Source organism: Rhipicephalus microplus, chromosome 2 (assembly GCF_043290135.1).
Source record: "Rhipicephalus microplus isolate Deutch F79 chromosome 2, USDA_Rmic, whole genome shotgun sequence".
Taxonomy (NCBI): domain Eukaryota; kingdom Metazoa; phylum Arthropoda; class Arachnida; order Ixodida; family Ixodidae; genus Rhipicephalus; species Rhipicephalus microplus.
Genome location: NC_134701.1, coordinates 152,162,527 through 152,178,198, shown reverse-complemented (window position 1 = coordinate 152,178,198; position 15,672 = coordinate 152,162,527).

Below are 15,672 nucleotides of genomic sequence, written 5' to 3'. Positions count from 1 at the left end.
ACTACATGTACGGCTTCTGGGTGATTCCTGCGTCGGGTTGAGCACACTTGCCCTTCAGGAATTACTTCGTAGTTTAGCGTGCCTAACCGGAGAAGTACTTTGTAAGGGCCAAAATAGCGCTGCATCAATTTTTCCGATAGGCCAGGTGCGCGTATAGGCGTCCACACCCACACTTTGTCTCCGGGGTTGTAATGTACGTCTCCCCGCTTCAAACTATAGCGGCTTGCGTCGGAGCCTTGGTGCAAATTGATACGATGTCTTGCCCATTGTCGTGCCTCTTCTGCTCTTTCTATGCAGTCGCAGATGTGTGGGTCACTCTCATTCGAATCGTTGACAGGTAACATCGCGTCTAAGGTCGTTGTGACCGTCCGACTATAAACAAGTTGAAATGGCGTGAAGTGTGTCGTTTCTTGTACTGCGGTATTATACGCAAATGTTGCATAAGGCAAAATACTGTCCCATGTCTGGTGCTCAACATCCACATACATCGAGATCATGTCGGCGAGAGTTCTATTGAGCCTTTCGGTTAATCCGTTTGTTTGCGGATGGTATGCTGTAGTCCTTCTATAGTCGGTGTGAGTTAGCTTCATAACAGACTGCATCAAACGCGCAGTAAATGCTGTTTCTTTGTCTGTATTGACAACCTGCGGTGCGCCATGTCGTAGTACAATCTGAGTGACGAAAAACTGGGCTACTTCGTTCACCGTTCCTTTCGCGAGGGGTGATGTCTCAGCATATCGAATCATGTAGTGTATTGCTACAACAATCCAGCGCTTTCCCAATTAAGAGAGAGGAAATGGACCAAGCAAATTCATTCCCACTTGCTTAAGTAGCTGTTTGGTGGCTCTATTGGTTGCAACAGACCCGCTGGTTTCGATGGTGGTATTTTACGTCCCTGGCGATCTCGGCATATCTTAACATAATGGTGCACCGAATCCCTTAATTTCGGCCAATAATACTTCCGGCGAATTCTGGCCAAAGTGCGACTACTTCCCATATGGCCAGCCGATGGGTCGTCATGACACGCTTCTAAGATTTCTGCTCGCAGTGATGATGGTACAAGAAGCAGAAACGTCTCACTGGTGTTTACGAAGTTGCGCTTGTATAGGACGTCGTTCCGGAGGAGATAGGATGTCAAACCACGGACGAAAACTCGTGGTATCTTAATTTGGTGACCCTCCAAGTATTGGATAAGCGGCCGTAGCTCCAGGTCCGTTCGCTGAAGACGACCATCTCCGACACATTCAGAACTCCAAGAAATGGGATGTCTTGTTCTTGGTCAGATGATGGAGACTCAACAGGTGCGCGAGACAGGCAATCCGCGCCATTGTGCTTGGGACTGGACTTGTAGACCCCAGTGATGTCTTGTTCCTGCAGACACAGGCTCCATCTAGCAAGTCTTCCTGAAAGGTCCTTGATGTTTGCCAGCCAACACAATGGATGATGATCACTGATTGCTCGAAATGGTCTGTCGTAGAGGTATGGACGAAACTTGCTGATGGCCCATATAACTGCGAGACACTCTTTCTCTGTCGCTGAGTAATTGGTCTCAGCATTCGATAGAGTGCGGCTCGCGTAAGCAATGACCTTTTCTTCTCCATTCTGTCACTGAACGAGGTTGGCACCGAGGCCAACGTTACTCGCTCGGTATGCATGTCTGTATCGGCCTCTTCGTCAAAATGGGCAAGTATTGGAGTAGACTGCAAACAGCGTCGCAACTCTGAGAAAGCCGCTTCTTGTTCCTCTCGCCAAGAGAATGGCACACTTTTTTTCGTTAGCCGTGTCAAAGGCTCAGCGACCTTTGCAAATTTTCAACAAAGCGTCTGTATTAGGCACATAGTCCCAGGAGTCGTCTGACGGCCTTTTTGTCTTGCGGTTTCGGAAAATTTTCAACTGCTGCAATCTTTTTCGGGTCTGGGCGGACGCCTTCCGCACTAACTATGTGCCCGAGGAACCGAAGCTGACGAAATCCAAAGTGACACTTTTCCGGTTTGATGGCCAGTGCTGCCACGCGAATGGCATCCAGTACCATTCTCAGTCGGTGGATGTGCTTCTCGGAGGTAGAAGAAAAAACCACTACATCGTCAAGGTAGACGAGACACGATTGCCACTTGAGTCCGGAGAGCACAGTGTCCATCATCCTCTGGAAGGTAGCGGGAGCAGAGCACAAACCGAAAGGGAGCACTTTGAACTCGTATAGTCCGTCTGGGGTCCCAAACGCCGTCTTCTCGCGATCTCGTTCGTCCACATCGATCTGCCAATATCCACTTTTTAAGTCCAATGATGAAAAGAAGTGAGCATTGCGTAACTTATCCAAGGCATCATCGATCCGTGGAAGTGGGTAAACATCACGCTTTGTGACTTGGTTCAGCTTCCTGTAGTCAACGCAAAACCGCAGAGTGTTGTCCTTCTTTTGGACTAGCACTACCGGTGATGCCCACGGACTGTTGGATGGCTGGATTACATCATCGTTGAGCATTTCCTGCACTTGGTTCTTGGTGGCTTCCCTTTCTTTTGGCGCTACTCGGTATGGGCGCTCACGCACAGGTCTAACGTGTTCTTCGACCACAATACGGTGCTTTGCGACGGGAGTACGTCCGACTTTCGACGAGGTGGAGAAGCACTCGGCGAACTCTCTGATGAGGTGAGCAATCTGTTGCTTCTGAGATGACGAGAGCTCTCTGTCAATGTCTACTGACTGGAGTACGTTATCTACTGTCTCTGAAGCTTCATCCAGAGAGCAAACATCCGAGACTTGCACGTACTCATGCAGCGATGCTACGGATGTTCCCTTCGCAGCATGATGCAGCTCATTTCGAAAGTTGGTTATTAGGACATACGCACATCCATCACGAAGGCTCACCAGGCCTCTTGCCACGCATAGTCCTTTTTCTAGTAGCAGTTCGATGTTTATGTCAGCTAATTCGTCACAGTCACGAAGAACTTCACTCCTCACAAGAACGGTCACACTGGAACGTGGCGGCACGGTTACATCTTCGTCCACAATGCGGAGAGGTAGAACGAATGGTTTCTCCGCATGACATAAGGCGACGGCATTCTCTGTAGAAAACAAAACCTGGGACTCTTGCAAGTCAATGACTGCATTGCTTGTTTGTAAAAAGTCCGTGCCTATAATCAGTTCCCGGGAGCACTCAGGAAGCACAATAAAGCTGCCGAAATACACAAATCCTCTTATTCCTATCCTTGTGGTGCATAACCCCACGGGACAAACTAAGTGCCCTCCAGCGGTACGTATCTGAGGTAAGGTCCACTCAGTCATCACCTTCTTAAGCATTTTTGCCATAGCATTACTGACAACTGAACAGTCTGCACCAGTGTCTATTGGCGCAATCGCCTCGACGTCGTCGATCATGACTAATATGTCGGAGGTAACGTCGCTACTACTGCACTTGTCCGTCGTTGCGTAACTGCCACCGTCCTGTCGGGCTAACAATGGAGAGTCTTCAGTTGTCAGTATATCAGCGGCCTCACCTCCAGAGGTCGCTGGCTCTAGTTTTCCCGCCGCGGGCTTGGTGAACCTGATCTTCGGAGATTTGATCATGGATGAGGACTCGGCGACCGATAGCGCATCGGTGCTGTCGAACGCGACTCCCGTGGTTGCGTGTCTTGAAGTGAATAGCGCGAACACAAGTATTATTCAATTTCGTAGGCCCGTTCACCGTTCCGCGAGCATTGTGCATTAACTGGAAAACCACGCAGTCCTGCTCAACAATACTGGTCCTCCCGGTAAAGGTGACCTGTTTCTCCGCACTGGTAGCAAAGAGGCCGCCGCTCTACAGTGCGCCATGCATCGCTCTTACGTGGTCTTGCTTCCGGCACTGGTAGCGGCGTACTCGGAGAAAACGTCGGAGGCATCACAGCAGTCGCAGCCGTCCGATTCATGCGTCCGAGGTCCTGTCGTACAGTTTGCGTGTACGACAACTGAGGCGGAGGCTCCGGTTGTGCGCGCTGTAGTACTTGAGGTTGTGGTTGTAGAACCGCTTGCCGCACTTCTTCGTGCACAACGTCGGCAAGTGAGGACATCACTGGATGAGCTTGAGTCATTTGTATTTTCTGGAGTTCTCCCCTTACGACAGCCTTCAATATTTCACGCAAGAGGTGAATGTTACTCGTGAGGGTTGTCGACGCCGCGCTAACAGATGAGACGCTTACGTCCCTGTTGTATTGGCGCGCGCGCTGCTGCAGGGTTTTTTATATCATGGTCGCCTATGATCTGAACTCAGTAAGAGAGCACAGTTGATTACGCACCAGGCCTGCAAAAAGCTCCTCCTTCACTCCACGCATCAGGTGCCGCCACTTCTTTTCCTCAGCCATGTTCAGGTCGGCCCGGCGAAACAGTCTAGACGTGTCTTCAATGTACATGACGACGCTCTCGTTCTTTCGTTGGTTTCGCGTCTGAAGAGCGGCGTCTGCCTCTTCTTTGTGGTCCGTGTTTGGGTACGTAGCAAGAAACTCTCTTCAAAAGTCGCCCCACGATAATAAAGACGCTTCGTGGTTTTGGAACCACGTACGTGCAGAATCTTGCAGTGCCACGTAGACGTAGCGAAGTTTCCTGTCTTCGTTCCAACAGTTCAGTCTGGCAACGCGTTCGAAACCGTCGAGGCAGTCCTCGGAATCCTCAAAATATCCCCGTGAAACACCTCTGGTATGCGGGGCGGGTCCACGACCATATGGGATGGAAATGAAGTCGCTTGGGTGGCCACTGCAGGGGCTCCGGAACTTACGTCCTCCACTGGTCTCGAAGAATCAAAGAGGGCACCAAACTCGGGCTGCTCAACTCGTAGGCGACGGCTCGTTCGTTGGTGTACGGGAGTCAACAGCGCTGGCTCCAACCTCCGGGGTTCTGCGCTATGTTTCCTATGCCGAGATGGGCTTGTAATCATACCCAGCACCTCCACCAGTTTGTAACGAACAAATACAGTGCCGGAAGCTAAAACAGCTATTTATTAATGGCGAACTTGTGCCCGTCAACTAAATACACAAATGTTGTGAGCTCGCAAGTCATAACCTCGTCAACTTCTTCTCTTGCGTATCGCCTCGAGCTGCTCCTCGAAAATCCGCCAGCGTTCCTTTTCTAGCGCGTGATGTGGTGACACGTGCCGCCAGCTTTGCATGGCGCGTTTAGCTTGGCGTGTTTGGCTTGTCAGTTGGTGTGGCAGAATTCATAAGAGCAGAAAATGGCGCAATACTTCAGTAGGTGCCTAACAACATGCGGCAATATGATGTAAAGATGCGAGATGGTTGTACTTGGAGTGTTGAATAGGTGAACGAACGCACACACAGACAAATGCATGGACAGACGCACGGATGGCTACACGGATGGATAGACGCATGGACGGACGCAGGAGCGGATGCATGGACCAACGCAGGGGCGGACGCACAGATGGACGTGCGGACGCACGAACAGACGCAAGAATGGATGGGCGGATGGATGCACGCGTGGCCACACGGACGCACGCAAGGACGGACGGAAGCAAGAACGAATGAACGGACGGATGCTTCGACCCACTCTTCATCATTCACTCCGTGGATATGCTGTAAATTTTTTTTTGGGGGGGGGGGGGGGAACGAAGGGCGTGACCCTGAGACCGGCGCGCATTCAGAACGCAAGGCGACGGGCAGGTTCCACTACCGTGTCGTTTATCAAAGAGTTGGAAACACTCGCCTTTTCCTGCAAGCGTTGCATGATCAGCGCATCGTGATAAACGCTACGGTCCTTAAAGTTATCTATGTATGGCTTTTCTAGTAAAAGACGCACATGCAGAATATATACGTGTTGTTATGGTGCCTCAGATATGCGCAATGATATCCTTTTAATTGACGATCGCGCAATTATGAACGCTGAATTTTGAGCAACATTAACGGGCGCTGCGGATGTGGTTGGCCGTTCGGAGCATCGGCTGGTGTTGTTCAGAGCACCCAGTTCGCGTTGAGGGTGAGTTGTCTTATGTTCTGTCGCAATGTTCTGTTGGATTGTAATTGATGTTCACTGTCTGTGAGAATGAATATCTCAAAACACCCCCCCCCCCCCCCCCCGAGTTGTCTCTTCTTGTCTAGAGTTGTCAGCAAGGGACGGCTTACTGCTCTCCCCTATACCCGGCGACAACTTTCTGTGGCAGCACGGCCAAGGCTACGTGGGTGGAGCCTATGCACATGTGCTACTGCGCCAAGTAGTCCGACCGCTTCGACGGGTGTTTCGGTTTCGATTTCACCAGCGCAGTCCGCGTCTCGCAGTCCGCGTCGGCTCGCGTTTGCTCGCGTTTCGCTGCAGGAAACGGGAGTCGCATCTTTGGGAACTCGAGAGCAATTTTTAATAATATTGTGATGTGATTTACTGACGCGTGGACCCAGGTTGCTGGCTGAATGATACATTCAATTATTCATGTAATGGTTACACAACTCATCATGCACGTACCGTTTTCGGTGACTTCAAGGTTCCACTGTTAACGTCGAGCTTAATCCGGAAGACACTGCGCTCGCTAACATCAGTGAGCTCGCTGACTTTCCGACATGCGGCTCTCACAGACAGCTGCGGGTCGCTTTTCCTTACTTGCACGTAAACGTTGTACGCCACCTTCTTGACCTGTACGGACAGCTTTTGATTTGACAACGCCTGGTACGGCTGCGCAGCTGGTGGACTCGCGGCACGCGGTGGTGTTTCCTCCGTAAGCGACGTTGACGAGCTGTAACCGGCGGACGCCATCTTTGACAGTGAGGAATGCGGTGAAGTAAAAAGGCGATGGAAGCCAAAAAAACCTCAAAAAACCTGAGAGAGCGTGAAACTAAATTTTTTCTGCTGCGCAACGTTTTTATTCACTAATTAAAAAATAAATCCGCGAAAAATGTAAGTGACGAATGGTAAAATCTTAGTTACCCAGAACAGTATACAAACGTTTTCGTTGAGGGACTACATGCTGTGGCGCAGTAAGACAAGCGTGCTTCGGCTCCGTAGCCTTGGCTGTGCTGCCACAGAAAGTTGTCGCGGGGTATAGTTGAGTACCAAGTACTAAAAAGCGTTAAACATTTGCGTCGAAGGTCTTTGCGTCAAAGGTCCCCAAGAAAGGCTATCGTCTGAAAGATCCTGTTTGCATGTTCAGGGGTTGGTTTTACATGACCTCTTGAGAAGATGCCAGGGAGGGTAGGAAAGATGTTTGGCTAGCGAAGGCTACGCGGGGGAGCGCCAAGGGTTTAGAGAAAGAATACAAACAAAAACAATTGGCAGATCCCACGTAAGTGGGAATCAATGATAGGCGAAGCACGACTTAGAAATGTTATATGTCACTTTAAGATCACTACAACGCTATGAAGTGGATATAAATGATGCCGTACATGACTTCCGCGTCATGATTATTATGTTTGGATGTGTCGTTTAGCTTCGTCATCTATTCACGTCACGTAATACCCAATTTAGTATATGTAGAGCTAGGGATACGGCAGCGAGCACGCCATGAGCGTAGTATGTTGTCATCTTCTTACAAGAAACACGTGTCAGGATTATCGTGTTTGCACCATTCATACATTTCGTCATCCATTGACGTCTCGTAACGTCAAATTCGGTATATGTGGAGCTAGCAAAACGGCCCTGAGCGCATCGTGAAGGGCCCAATATACTCCTTTGTAGTGTTGACGCGCCCGACGCTGGGCACGTTAGCACAACGCGAGCAATCTAGCACTCTATAGTGTGACGCCAGGTGCGACCAACGTCCGTCGGCGCAGTGCGACGGCAATTGGCGCGAAATGAGGCATGCTGCATTTCACGCCGGTGCGTTATCCAGATTAAAATGCGTCTCCCTCCTTTCGTTATGGAGGGACGGCGGACGCGTTGAAACGCGCATGCGTCAAAGCAACGCAGCGTGGCGCGGGCTTGCGAGTATTTTTAGAGTTGCTGTATATGCTACCTTTAGGTAGCAGAGTTGCGCCACTGTTTTCTGGGCGCCGCTCGCTCCGCGTACAGGACTTCAGCGATGGATGGATGGATATGGCTGTACGCTTTAGATCGGGTGGTGGCTAGCGCCACCAAGCCGTTATACCTAATGAACCCAAAACTATATTTTTTTCCCTTAAAAACTGAGTTTGAGGATTCGTACTTTGCAGTGAAGAGTTTACTTTTCACTCGTGCCTTGACTTTAGCCACCAATCAGGTAACCTCCTTCTAGTTAAGTCTACTTGCTTAAAGTCTATTTTGCCCCCCCGGTCCCTAAAACCCAGTGCTTTGAAAAACTGTGCCATCATCATGAAGTATAGGGTGAAGCCCTTTACAGAACATTATCAAGTGTTCGGCAGTTTCTTCTTCCTCTCCACACGCACTGCATACTGTGTCTACCCCTTCGTATTTGGCCCGATATGTTTTGGTTCGCAATACTCCCGTCCTTGCCTCAAAAAGTAAAGAACTACCCCGAGTATTATCATAGATCCTTTCCTTGGCAATTTCCTGCTTAAACGTTTGATAGATCTCTAGTGCGGGCTTCCTAGTCATGCCCACTTTCCACATGTCACTCTCCGTTTCCTTCAGCGTCCCTATTCGCCGAGCGCCATCACGTGGTCATAAGTGGTTGTAATGCACTGCGGAGAAGCCAACGCTACGATGATTCCGGGCAGATCAAGCGTGGTTGACATCGGCTGTTGTTTCACATCAGCTGTCGTGAGCCGCGATTCTAATACGAGCGCAATAGAGAGCCGTGCAATATATGAGCGTGGCATGGGCGCTCTCGATCACTGTTCCGCTCGATTCAGTCGAAGGCGATACAACTACACCTGGCTCCGTTACACAGTTAACGAATGAGTCCAACATGATGAAAAAAATTATTCCCTAACTGGTTGGATTGCATTGAAAAGTGCAAAAATAATTTCATATTTGTAAATGGGAGACGAGCGCAAAAGGCGAAGCTAGTGTAACCAACCATAAATATGTATCTCACTGGTTCAACGACCTACGCACTTAGTTTTATTATTACATACCAAGAACGTAAGCATCAAATCAAGTCTTCTAGGTGTGACCGGAGCAACCGAGGTTCTCTCATAAAATTTTAGAGAAAGCGGAAAAATAAATAAAGCAACGCTAAAACCATAATCCCTCAATATTGAGAGACTATGTAGCACTCTGAAGCGCAAGCGTTGCTCCTATGTGGGTGGTGCGTGGCTTTCCCGCAAGACAATTGAACCAAAGATGGCGTACCTTGGCGCAAATTTGCTACCTAAAGGTAGCATATATAGCAACTCTAAGTATTTGACAGGACCGGCGCCTGGCGTGGCAACACCGGCATGACGCGACAAAGTGAACGCCGGGGAGTAGTGACAACGCCAGGTCCAAATGTATTGCCACCTTGACTTTGGCATGTAGTCAGGTTCCCACATGACACTCATCTCATGAATATCATGTTTGCACCAGTCGCATACCATGGTCATCCATTGGCGTCACGTAATACCAAATTTGGCATATGTAAAGCTAGCGAAACGGCCGCAAGCGCATCATCAGTGTGGCATGTAGTCATGTTGTTACATGACACGCAAGTCGTGATTATCATGGTTGTATGTGCCATTTACCTATGTCGTTCGTCGCGTAATACCGAGTTTGGTACATGTGAAGCTAGGGAAATGACCGCGAGCGCATCATGAGCGCAGCATGTAGTCATGTTGTTACATGACACGCATCTCATGCGGATCATGTTTGTACCAGTATCATACCTTCGTCATCCATTCACGTCCCGTAATACCAAATTTGGTATAATTGAAGCTAGTGAAATGGCCGCCAGCCCATCATGAGCGTGGCATGTAGTCATGTTGTTACATGACACGCATCTCATGATTACCATCTTTGCACCAGTCACATACCTTCGTTATCCATTCACGTACTGTAATACCGAATTTGGTATACGTGACGCTAGCAAATTGGCCGCGACCACATCATGAGCATGGCATGTATTACAATTAGTACATGCGTGTCATGTTGTTACATGACACGCATGTAATAATTTTCATGTTAGGGTCTGTCGCTTGTGTATACCATGCAATCATGCCATACATTACCAGCGTTGCAACATGCCATGTGAACGAAACCACCGCAAGAGCTGCCGGACCAAAAATTTTAAATCATGACATTCATGACATACTATCCTGATTTTCATGTTATCTTTAGTCAGATATGTTTTCCATACAGTCATGTTACCTCGTACCATGTTTGGTATCGATACCATTATCGAAACGTCCAGGAGAGCTAAAAGTCGTAGGTAAAAGATAGATAGATAGATAGATAGATAGATAGATAGATAGATAGATAGATAGATACGCTCAAAGTAGTTGAAGTTCGCTAACAAATGCTTCGCATTGCAATCAACAGATTCAAAAAATGTTTGTGGCATAATGCTCCCTATCCAACGCACAACTTCAATGGTCTAACTAATTTTTATAGGGGCCTGATTAGTGGTCCTTTAAGAAGGACAACACTCTGATATTGTTTTCCGAGCATTATTTGATTCTATTATTATTCGTGATTCCATAATAATGAAACCGCGGAACCAACAATCATCTGTCAACTGTTGCTCACGTAGCATGGAGTTTTTGTTGTCGCAAGAATTACTAAGACTGGACACGCACTATGAATTTTCGCTCGAATATCGAATCAAATGCTGTTTAAATGAAGGCGTAAATTTTCCTATGCTTCAAAGTAAAAAAAAGAAGTTCTTGCCGATCCCCAAACGTGGTTTGGGCGTGTCTAAAGGCTCATTTATCTTATCGCTGAACAGGTTGAATTGTACAATAAATTATGCAGTTTTCACAGGAAAAATCCGCAGAGTTTATCACAAAGCACTCGTAAGTGTGCGATTAGGGCACAGCGTTGCGAGAAATGATCGCATAGTCCAGCAGTGCTACTTCATTCTAATAATACCGAAAAGGTGACCTAACGGAAGAAATTTTTGTTGTAGAGCTCCAGCAACGTCTACAAGCGAAAGTTTGGAAAAAAAAGAGCACAAACAAGAAGAACCACTTAGCCTTTTTGCACATGTGGTCCTAATTTCTAGTCCATAAGGGCAAGCGTGAGAAACCGAACTCCGTTAGTCTTCCTTTGGAATTATCGAAAACTAATTCTCCGTTTTGACCGTCTTCTTCTTAGTGAGGCGAGTGTTCATTTCTCCCGAGGGGAAGCTTCCATGCTCGACGCTATTGCCAGAAGACCTCTTCAGCCTCCTGCAGGTCTCGGCGACAAATTGAGACTCATGGACGCGACGCGAACGCCGTCCGCGAGAAACGCTACGTGAAATTCGATGTTGACCTTCACTTTTTGTCTGCGCTTTAATGTTTCAATACTTTGCTCTCGTGATCATATTTCCTATTTTGGCCTTGCTATAACGATGGCGGTCGTAAACAACTCCTGTTCGTGCTGCGTTCCAGCATCCTGCTTTTTTCATCGGCACTGGTGGAATGGAGATAAATAGGTAGTTTATCCTTCGCTAGATGCGTCTTCATCTTTCTATTAGATTCAGCAAAAGGACATTAGGTAAGAACGTAAAAAAATTTGGGGGGAAGCGGGGGGTGGGTGGGGGCAAAAAATTTTTGTTTTAAAGTGTGGGCTCAGCAGGCAAATGTAGGTGAATACCATTTCCGGCTTTTTATAGCATATATAGAAGAAATGTCGGAGGGAGAGAGGGGGATGTTATGCCACTTACACTTGTAGAAAACGCTCTTATAGAGTGCGCGTTCTGTGACTCCGGTTCATTGCTTTGTTGGTGAAGATTCCGTGAAAAAAAAAGTTAATTTTTAAGATGTGCTAACCATTTAAGAAAAAGAAAATCGCTTTGCGCTCGTGTCGCCAAGCCTGGAGGAAGCATTGAGCTGGACGGCCTGCAATGCTTATCCTCATTTCTTTCTATATTAGGGGCGAAGCTCCTTAAAGCGGCACCCATTCGTCCATCGTCGTAGTACGTAACATGTCTTACGCTTTGACCTGCAAGGTGGTGCCGGTGGGAAATTTCACCTGTGCATTGTTGAACAATAAATCATTCACAGCGTGCGCGTAAGCTACAAGCCTACTTCTCCTGCCTCTCATTCCCCATTAGCAGCCATTGGCATGTACAATGAGCAATATCTGACAAGAAAGGGTTGCTCCGTTATATTTGCTGGGCGTAACCTCCTTGGATTCAGAAAGGTTTAGCGAGCGTTGGGCCACAGTGCCATGAATACAAAGAACTAGTATATACCACACACAGGACCGGGTTAACTGGCGGAACATGAGAGAGGCCTTTGTCCTGCTGTGGACGTAGACAGGCTGATGATGAAATGATGAGTATATACCATTTACTCGAGGTGGTTAAAGGTGGGAAGTAGACACGAAGCCCAAGCCGTAAGAAAGTGTGCGTGTGCGACTTCTCGTTTAGTCTTCGAGATGTCCGCTGGATGGCGGTGCTTCTATATGCGGAGTATATAATGAAAAGATGCGAGATGGTGGTACTTGGAGTGTTGAATAAATTGACGAATGCACACACAGACAGATTTATGGACGTACGCACGGATGGGTGCATGGACGGATGGACGCATGGACGGACGTAGGAGCGGATTCATGGACGAACGCAGGGGCGTACGCACGGATGGTCATACGGATGCACGAACAGACGCGTGCACGGACGGGTGGATTGATGCATGGACGGTCACACAGGCGGACGCATGGACGGGCGGAAGCAAGAGTGAATGAACGGACGGATGCTTCGCCCCACTCTCCATCATTCACTCGTGGATATGCTGCCATTTTTTGTTTTTATTGTCTTCTGCTCCATACTAGCTCCCCCGCTTCTCAGCTACGTAGAGTTGAGAAGGGAGGGGGGAGCGACAAGGACGCGACCAGCGTCCGTTGGGTGGCGCCGACGAATGCTGGACGCGCCTGGTGTAAGATACAGTGCTCGCGTTTTTCTAACGTAGCGTCGCTGTGCCCAGTGTGCGCGAGCGTCAACGCTACATTGAAGGATATTGGGCCCTTCATGATGCGCTCGCCACCGTTTTGCTAGCTCCACATATTCCGAATTCTGTGTTACGTGACGTCAATGAATGACGAAGATATATGACTGGTGGACACATGATTATCCGTACACGCGCGTCATGTAGGAACATGACAACATACCATGCTCATAGCGTGCTCTCGGCCGGTTCGCAAGCTCCACATACCAAATTTAGTAATTTGGTATTACGCGACGTGAACAGATGACGAAGGTAAACGACACATCCAAACACGATAATCATGACACGGAAGTCTTGCACGGCATCATTTACTTCCAACTCGTATCGTTGTGCTGATTTTAAAGGGACATATCCACAGTTCTCATGTGTGCTTCCCATATATTCGATTCCCACTGTACGTAGGAACTGCCAATTTTTTTATGATCCTCTAGCTTTGTACTTTACGGATCAAAAAGCTGTTTTGCTAAAATAAAAACGTTCCTCCGCGCTTGTGCGGCTCCCGAACAAATAGTACACACAGCATTAGTATGAAACTATTTTTATATAGTACATTATTATGAAAATAATAACATTGTGTATAAATTGTGTATATACAATCACACCACAACAACTTTCGTGTCACCTCTTTATATGATGACGATTGAGTATATGTACAGAAGATTCATGTTTAACTGGGTTTAACCTCTGTAGCAAGCTGCTTCATCATCATTCACTTTGTGGATACGCTGGAATTTTTTTTTTAACATTACAGAGCTAAAAAGCTTGTTTTGCAAACATTCCGACGTGGGTATTATTGGCTGTCAGCAAAAAGTAATCTTGGGCGGAAACAAAGATTGAGAAAGATGGAACTAAAGTAAGTAATAAAATTTTCTGCATCTCACTGACAATCGCACCCAGCTGGCAAACAGGTGTTCGAGCCCACAACAACGTGTTCGTTTAGAAATGCAGTGTTGATTATTCACTCCGATTAAGCGCAGCGACATTGCACATCGTTCGTCCCTCTACCGTTTCGCCTCCATCGAAATGCGACCGCCATGGCCCAAATTGAACCCGCAAATGTTGGGTCTGAATCAAAGTCGCAAAGACATTATTCGTATTACAATGATCACTATTCAGCTTGTGTGCTTCACTCTGGTGCGAGAACACAACCAGATGCTTCAACCCTGTTTATAAAGAAATGTTCGACGATTCAGAGTACCATATACTTTCCTAATGGAGAGCGTTAAGTTAGTTCTTTGAGATACGAATAGGAGAATATTCAATATCTGTGGTTCAAGATTCAGAGTACTTGGTACTGTACTGTTGGACACCTGATAGCCGTCCCGCGGGCCTCAGACTTGACGAGAACGTGTTGAAAAAGTTTTTTTGCCCTCGTCTGGGCAAGCAACCATAAATACATGCGTTTAAAAAACACCATATCCAGGAAGTGAATTATGATGAGCTGGCGCAGCATCCGTCCATCTGTCCGGACAGACGGATAAACTCACGGGCGGAAAGAAGAACCGACGCACAGATGGACGGAAGCACAGATGCACAGACGGGCAGACGGACGAATGGAAGCACGGACGGACACACAGTCGTACGGATGGAAGCACAAACGAACAGACAGACGGATGGACACAGACGGACGAATGGACAAGGGACGAATGCTTCGCTCCACTCGTCATCATTAACTCCGTGGATATGGTGTGAAAACCACTAAGGACATCTAGTTAGTCATAACATAGGGGCAAACACACACAACCCTTATTGAGCAACTAATAAACTAGAAATGGCTACTTGCTGCTACTATGGCTGCAGAAGAGGGAATGACCCGCGGCCTGTTCAGCTTCAGCGCTAACGAGCGGTTAACAATTTTGAGTACTAGGTTTTATACTAAGGAAGAGCATTAAGCCTCCCCGTAGGCCACACGCTTGATAAGACCCTGTTCAGAAAAAAAAATCACAGCATATCCACGGACTGCATGATGATGAGTGTGGCGAAGCGGTCGTCCGTCTGTCCATGAATCCGTCCAACCGTGGGTCGATCTGCCCGTCCATGCGTCTCTGTGTCTGTATGTTCGTCCGTCTAGTGAACACTCTAAGTACCACCATCTTACATCTTTTCATCATATATTGATTTCATTCAAATACCGCCATCTAGCGGTCATTCCTAAAACCGAACGAGAGGTAGCTGCCTACTACATACATCGAAAACGCACAACCCACGGCTTAAGGAGCTTCGGCATTCCAAACATTAAACGAGAGGTGGCTGCCTACCACATACATCGAGGACGCACGACCCATAGCTTAAGAAGCTTTACCCTAAATTTCCATCCTCTGTGGCACATACCCGCTCTTTTGGGTATGTGCTACCAGGTGTTACAAATGTGTATGCGCCACCGCTGGTTATAAACGATAACGAGACACAAACGGGTGACGCCATAAAGAGTTTCGCCCCTCAACAATACGGCGTGATTCAAAAGGACAACAGCGTCTGACTCACAGGCTGTACAAATTGTCAGAGTTTCTTCACCGCAAGCAACTGACTCACGACAGTTGCACCGCCATCCAAAGCGTCAAGGGCGCCTGATGAACCAAGATACACATACCTTAACTCTTCTCGAAAAGCTTCCTTGCCCAAGATAGTTACTTTGAAGATTTATGCGGTGTGTACGCATAGTATTTGTTAAGAACATAGGCGAAGAATACTTTGAAAAAAGAAAAG